General features: G+C 31.8%; 1 pseudogene; it reads left to right on the top strand.

Annotated features, from left to right (window-relative positions):
* The first annotated feature begins 309 nt into the window (after window positions 1-309).
* Window positions 310-4,092, top strand: LOC107768079 (protein FLOWERING LOCUS T-like; annotated as a pseudogene).
* Window positions 4,093-8,535: the final 4,443 nt, after the last annotated feature.

Below are 8,535 nucleotides of genomic sequence, written 5' to 3'. Positions count from 1 at the left end.
ACAGAGGCTGATACACCATACAATTATCGGGTTCAATTGAATTCAATACTTTCGACACAGAGCATAAATTTATGTGTAAAAAATCACTAAAATTACAATAAAATAGATATGAATCCATAAGCTTAAATGTTGAATCCATAGAAATAAAATCCTACATCCGCCTCTGTGTTTAAAAGGTCTTCAAGTTGGAGAAAAAGATAGAAAAACAAAAGAATGATGAGGTTTAAGATTCTTGGGATGGAACAAAAGGCACAATACAAATTGATACCAATACACTAGCATACTAACTCATATAAATATCCTTGTGATCTTGATCATTGAGTCAAGCAACCAACAAACATATTTGGGTGGTTGGTAAAATCCGTTGGTAATTCGAGTTTTTCTTATAGTGATATCATGCAAAGAGGAAGAGACACATTGTCACTTGCTCGAGTGATCGGAGATGTTTTAGATCCATTCACTAATTCTATTAGCCTAAGAGTGGTTTACAACACTAGAGAGGTTAAAAATGGTTGTGATTTGAGGCCTTCTCATCTTACCAATCAACCTAGGGTTGAAGTTGGAGGGGATGATCTTCGCACTTTTTACACTTTGGTATATATATACCTTATATAATCTTTTGCTATATTGTACTAGCTATAGCTTTGACATGCATTACAAAAGTCATTGTTTTCCTTGTTCATTTTTCTCACTTATTTTATTGTTGCATTGTTTGACCTTCATTTAAAAGTTTAGGATACCATGTTGAAGTGTGTATATGTCTAGATAGATGTTTAGAATTTGAATTTTACGGGTTCGAGATATCGCTCGTCCACTAACTATTTGAATTACTAGGTTCTTTGTGTATATTTACTACTCTAGCTTCTTAAACACATATACATGGGTTTGAGTCAAATTTACTAAGTTCAGCTGACCCCATAACTTTTATATTATATCTTAACTTGTTAGAGAGCAATATTATGTCTTCAACTGATACGATGCAAGTTGTTTCTCATGAAAAATGTTTTGGGATTAAAATTAAAAAATTTCTTAGAAAATATTTTTGGGTATATATATTAACAAATCAGATAGTGTTCCGTGAATTTTTGAGCATTAAGGATTGATAATAATTGATATTTAAGCATTGTATGAAGCAAGTGATATGAAATTGAAAGTCAAGATATATAATTGTGTTTGAGCGGAGTCATTTTTCCCTTTGATGGAAAGCCATTTCACCTTTTAAAAAATAATTTTAATTAGTACTAAACATTCAAAAAATGACTTTCTTGTGAATTTTTTTATTGAATAATTTTCATCATATCAAAGTACCTTAATAAATTTTCTGGTCTTGTTTGTGAAGGTTATGGTGGATCCTGACGCTCCAACTCCGAGCAACCCATATCAGAAGGAGTATTTGCACTGGTTAGATTTTTTTTTTTTTTTTTCATTCTTTAGCTAGAATTTTATAGCTTGTTTAATTTAGCTATCAGATTAGTACAGTGGCTTTATTCCATTCTGCCATATTGTAACAACAAACAGAGGCGAATTCGGGACAAACTAAATAGGTTCAATCTTTAAAGTCTATTGAACCCATTATATTTTTAAAATTGTAGATTTATATTTACTATTTATTATAATTTTAATGAATTTTTACACATAAATTTATACTTCACGTCACAAGTACCGGATTCAGATGAACCAAGTGCTCCAAAGCTGGATCCACCCTTGATAACGGACTAAAGTACTGTAGCTATGATTGTAAAGTTGATCAAATTCTTGTATTCATGATCCTACGGATTACTGAATCCAAACACCTAATTAATGTATCAACAAGAAAAATAAAAATAAAAAATATATATATATGCTTATAGGAGAGATATTTCCCTTTCGGTGAATCCGAAAGAGTTTTACTGGACTTGAAATTAAACACTTGCACACTGAAACATACGATTTATTTATCTTACAGACTTAACATATGAACTAATATAGCATACATACAGAAATATTTTACAGAGAGGAGTTTGAGAGAGGTTGTGGATGGTGAATGGTTGAACGTAAAGAGAGGTTTGTATTTTTCTTCTGATTGATTCTTTCGTTCTGCCCTTCCTTCTTCAGTTTTTCTTTCTTTTATAGCAGAACCTTTGAGCAGATTTAAGAACGGACTTCAAACTCTTTTAGAAATTTTTTCTTTTCAGCCTTGTCGGGTACTTCTTTGGGTCCCATCGTCATATGCCATGAACATAAATGATTCTTCTTTATTTGTCGTTTCACAATTATTTTCTCCACTCGCTGATTCCAAAGTTTGTTGCAAATCTTTTTCAGTTGTTGCCGGTCTTTTTTGTAAATCAAGCTATTGACAAGTAAAGATGCATGAAGAAAGTATAGAATGGACAACATTCACTTGTCCAAAAGGACATTTTGAATGGCTAGTAATCTCTCTCTCTCTCTCTCTCTCTCTCTCTCTCTCTCTCTCTCTCTCTATATATATATATATATATATATATATATATATATATATATATATATATATATGGTCAAATGGTTTTGTGGGTCATTACAAACTTATTTTAGTTTTATGACCCTATCATGATTTTTACACATGAGATATTTGCTTTTACACGTAAAAAATCTATCTTTTACACATTAGAGATAAAAAATTTTTTTTCTTAATTTTAATATTGTAAAAAGCCAAGGCCAATTTCCTCGTATGAATTGTGCATGCGAATAAGTTTTCATATTATAAACATAATGTATATTTTTTTGTATATTTGGGCTACTGCCTGTAATTGTTCGGCTGACTGACCAAAAATGAAAAAGCCCAAACAAAATAAGTATCACAAAGAAGAATTAACCTAATAGCCGCCCACCTTACCACTTAAACTAAAAATAGCAGGTAAATATATAATATATGCATAGTTTATATATTACATGTATATAATAAATGTATAATTTATGTATATGTCTAAAAAAAAAATAATTAATATGGCTGGCTATTTTTGTAAAGATCCCTATCACAAAGGGGACTAGTCTCAGCAACAAGTGGCTCGATACCAATCATAGGCCCAAATTAGGTGTTGGATTTGGGCTCAAGGAATTCTGCCTAACCCAAACTAGGATTGGACCAGTCGTTTGCCCATGAACCAGGTTGGCCCTAACCACTAAAAAATTGATATGTTCCTTGCCACCATCAAAGATTGATTTTTTAAATTACAATTAAATTCATAAATATTGAATAAATTTAAGACATATGATATATTCATGAATTGAGTATTAGTATCAAATTTATTCAATTCATACAATTTCTCAAACATTCTCTCTGATTAATTAACTTTGTTAGGTTGGTCACTGATATCCCAGCAACCACAGGAGTAAGCTTTGGTAAGTCTATCCTTCATACTAATCATGAGTTTCTCTATATTTCATTTTGAACACCCCCCTCCCCCAACATACATAAAAAATATTCTACACTATCATTAATTTGATTTCAGTGATAACCTATGATTAGAAAAATGAAGGGGAGCATTGGTGTAACTAGTAAAGTTATTGCCATGTGACTAGGAGGTCACGGATTCAAGCCGTGGAATCAGCCTCTTGCAGAAATGCAAGGTAAAGCTGCGTACAATAGACCCTTGTGGTCTGGTCCTTCCCCATACCCCGTGCATAGAATTTATGTAAACAAGATTGGCTTTCAAGGGCAAAAAGTAAAAATTGGTCATAAAATTACAAATGATATTTACGCACGGATTCTGTCACTAATTCATGGTTAAATTGGTTTAGCTTAAGCGAAGAAATTTGTTCGACACTAATTCTTGTTTTTCCTTTTTGTAGGCAATGAAGTGGTATCCTATGAGTGTCCATGTCCAACAATGGGAATACATCGACTAGTTTAGTGCTATTTCGGCAATCACGTAGAGAGAGTGTGTATGCTCCAGAAAATCGTCAGAATTTCAACACAAGAGACTTTGCAAAGCACTATAATCTTGGATTACCTGTTGCTGCTCTTTATTTCAATTGCCAAAGGGAGAATGGTACTGGTGGCCGTCGATTAATGTAATAGTATTAAATAATTAGTTGCTTACAAGAAATAAAAACATGGAATAATTAATTATACCTACCTAAGATAGTAGCTTTGCTAAAATTTAAATAAATTGAAAAGTAAGTGGATGCTATCATTGGGAGTCTAGCTAATAGTCATCAACTCAAATTGATATATGGGAAAGGTTTATATGCGTATTTGTAGTGTAAAAGGATCCCAAGGAATTAATATTATTATTATATATAGAAGTATACTTTTAATCTTGTTATTATATATAGCTGTTATTTTTACGAGCGGCTAAAAATATACATGTAGGGTATTCTATTAGTTGTACCAAAGCTGCACAAGTTTAACATAGTTAAAGGACTATAAGTGCTAACATAATATATAAAGGATAAAGTTAAACCAATCCCAGGGACAATTTTGATTAAAAACTCTAAAAAAATTACCATACATTAGTACATGCACTTAATCTGTATAAACTATTATCATGGTATTAATGTTTTTCTTTTTACTTTTAGATTAAGATGAGCACTCCTCGGGGGCGTGTAATAACAAAGTCAAGATTTTTTTCAAAGGTATTCAAACTTAAAAAAAGTAAAATAAATTCATGACAAAGAATATTCAATATATGTTATATACCTCTAAAACCTAATATTTTACCTATATACCTAGTATTATTTTCCGACGAAGGGTAGCTTCGACCACCCTTAACCCAACGTAACTTCGCCCCTTGGGGCGTGGATGTGTACTGGTGAAAAATTAACTTAGATATGTGGTCCACTCGACCGATAGATGACACGTGATTACAGGGGCGACCGAAGGGTAAGGCTACTAAAGTCATTGCCTTAGGCCCCCCGTAACGACCGGCCAGTCGTTTTGAGAGTTGTAGCCCCGTTCCCCCATTTACTGCTCATTTTGTACTTTATAGTTGTTATGTGACTTATCGGGGTAGTCGATTCAGGTCCGGAGAGATTTCAAAATGAATTGAGACATTTAGTCTCCAAAATAAAAAATTAAGTTGAAAAGGTTGACCGGATATTGACTTATATGTAAACGACTCCGGAATAGAATTTTAATGATTTCAACAGCTCTGTATGGCGATTTTGGACTTAGGAGCGTGTCCGAAATTTTATTTGGAAGTCAATAGTTAAATTAGGCTTGAAATGGCTAAAATAGGAATTTAAGTTTTGAAGTTTGACCGGGGAGTTGACTTTTTGATATCGGGGTCGGAATCCAGTTATGAAAATTTTTATAGCTCCGTTATGTCATTTATGGCTTGTGTGCAAAATTTGAGGTCAATTGGAATTGATTTGTTTCGTTTCGGTATCGAATGTAGAAGTTAAAAATTCTTAGGTTTCATTAAGCTTGAATTGGGGTTTGATTCGTGGTTTTAGCATTGTTTGATGTGATGTGAGGTTTCGACTAAGTTCGTATGATGTTTTAGGGCTTGTTGGTGTATTTGGTTGAGGTCCCGAGGGTCTCGGGTGAGTTTTCAGATGGTTAACGGATCGAAATTTGGACTTAAACACCTGCTGGAATATTTTTTTCCTGATACTTGTATCGGGGACTGCGACCGGGGGCAGCGATCGGGGGCAACGACCGAGGGGGCAGCGCATGGACAGAAACTTCAAGTTATAAAAGGGGACTTCGTCCTATTTTCTATTTTTGACAAATTGGAGCTTGGGGAGAGGCGATTTTTTAGAGATTTTCAAGGAAACAATTGGGGTAAGTGATTCTAACTCAGATTTGGTCAATATACACGAATATATCATTGTTTTTATCCTTTAATTAGTATTTTGAGATGAAAATTTGGGAAAAATTGTAGAAATCTCATAAAATAAATTTTTGAGATTTCGATGTCGATCCGGAGTCGGATTTGAGTGAAACTAGTATGGTTGGACTCGTAATTTAATGGGTTGTCAGATTTTATAAGTTTTGTCAGATTCCGAGACGTGGGCCCACGGGCAATTTTTGAGTTAAATTTCGGATTTTTGTTGAAAAATCTGTATTTTCATATGGAATAAATTCCAATAAATTGTATTGACTAAATTTAATTAATTATGACTATATATGAGACTTTCGGAGGCTAATTCGCGAGACAAAGTCATAGTAGAGTGAAGAATTATACAAGTCGAAATAAATGACTTGTTTAACTTTGTGTGGTGGAAATTTCCTTTAAGAATGGTATTGATATAAAAATGTTGATGTGTTAAAAGTCGTGTACACGAGGTGACGAGTGTGTACACGAGCTAAATGTGAAAGATTATGTCTTTAAATTGTGTAGAGCAATGTTGCATATTAATTAAATTATTTTATTCTGTTATATTTATCATCATTAATATATTTTCGTATTTTAAATTTGCCTGACCTATTCCTGCTAAATGTTTTACCTATTTAGTTGAAACTCTGTTTCTTTTGTTCTATGTGTGAGTACCTAATTTTTTACTATATTTAAATTTTTACCACCTTCTACTATGTAAATATTTTTATAAACTTAATATATTTTTTTAGCTTTGTTACATTTTTTAAATATAGGGTAAGAATTAAAAATAATTTAAAAGGTCAAATTATTACTATTAGTATTATTTTGATTTTTATCTCTATTTTAAAATAAAATAAATTTTTAAAAAAGGAAAAAATTAAATATCTTTTTTTTAATTTTCGGATGGGAATAAAATAATAGAAAATTTAAAAGTATGGAATAAAAAATTAAAAGTAAAAGAATGTGAAAATTTAAAAATATAAAAAGTAAAATAAAGATCAAATTAAAAAATAAAAGTAAACGTAGCTGAATGTTTTTAAAAAAAGTAAAAGAAAGTGAAAATTAAAAAAAGAAAAGTAAAATAAGTTGAAATTTAAAAAATAAAAGTAAAATAAGTGGAAAATAAAAAAAGTGGGAAATTAAAAAATAAAAGTAAAGGAAAGTGGGGAATTATTATTTTTTTTTTAAAAAGAAGAAAAATGGGAAGTAAAAATTCTTTTTAATTAAAAAATAATAAAATAATAAAACAAATTTGAAACAATTCCAAATGTTTTTTATAAATAGAAGAGAAATGCGAGGAGAAAAGGGGGAGAGAAGGGGAAAAAAAGAAGGGAGGAGGGAATTTAGAGAAATTATTTTTCTTCTTCTATGCTAAGGGAATTTCTACTCGTGTCATTCTTTCTTCGTCTTTCTTTCAAACAATCCCGCAAGTCATCACCCAAAACCCAACAAAAATACTTCATAATATTCTTTTTTACACGCCAAAAAGTGGAGTCAATAGTCGAGGTCGAGGATTCCGTTGGAGTTCCATTCATTAGGTTTGATGTTATTCGTCGCTTATACTTGTTCGACGTTCGTATGAGTTATTGTATCCGTTCTTGGAGACTTATTTAATTAGAAATTTTGCATTAAAGGTTTATTCTTCTCTCTGTTCTTTTTATCTTATTTCATGTGATTTTATTTATTTGCCTTTAAACTTTATAAATAATAATGTAAGTTAGTCCTTAAATGCTATATGCTTAATCATGTTCTTGGAGATATGGTATTCAAACTTGCTTTAAAGTTGGGAAGATTTGGACCCTAATGAGTTTGGGCTTCAATTGTTGGATTGTAGGGTATTGGTATATGATGGTTTATTTATTCAAATATCTAAAATCATACACTTCTTCCACAAGTAATTCCATAATTCATGGCCTTCACAATAATCTCAAACTTAGGAAAGAAACAAATCATGAATGCGCTAGAATCCTTTAGGCGTACTCATAATTAATTGAATCATCGTAATTATGTATACGTTCGCGTGACATAATTACGATTCCCAAAACTAAAATCAAGGTATGTATTTGCGCAACTTTGGGCGAAATAACCTTAAATATAATAAAAATGCTATTAATTGTGTGTACGTACAGGTGACATGATTTTGGCACAATAAACAAAACGGATTCACACACGTGATTCGTTGCAAAGATAATTCTATATTTTAATATAAAAGCGAACAGATAAAACATGAAAACCAATAAATCACAGTTTATCTAAAATTAATTCAAGCCAAGTTGTAGTCAATAAAGCGAACGTGCTAGAACCATGGGACTCGGGGAATGCCTTACATATTCTCCCCAGTCAATAAATTTTTTTACCCGGACTTTGTTTTCGCAGACCAATAATAATAGAGTCAAACCTTCCTTTGACTAGGGATTCAAATGAAAGGTGACTTGAAACACCCAAAAAATTAATTTCAAGTGGCGACTCTGTAAATAAAATAATCCCTATTCAAATTTGTCACTTTAATAGAAAAACTCTTTAACCCACAATAATCCATAACACATATATCTTTTGGGGCAAAAAGAGGTATGACAACTCTGGCGACTCTGCTGGGGAAAGAACCAGAACTATTGGTTTAGGGTTCAGAATTCGAGCTTGTAATGTGATCTATCATTGGCTTTCTTGATTGTTGATATTACTGTGTTTGTGGGCCTAATGTGCTAATTGCCGCTCATTTACCACTTTGATATTATTTGAACTATATAAACTGCCT

The sequence above is a fragment of the Nicotiana tabacum genome, chromosome 13 (genome assembly GCF_000715075.1).
Source record: "Nicotiana tabacum cultivar K326 chromosome 13, ASM71507v2, whole genome shotgun sequence".
NCBI classification, from domain to species: domain Eukaryota; kingdom Viridiplantae; phylum Streptophyta; class Magnoliopsida; order Solanales; family Solanaceae; genus Nicotiana; species Nicotiana tabacum.
Note: the sequence above shows the minus strand (reverse complement) of the source record. Positions and strands in the feature narration are given on the sequence as shown.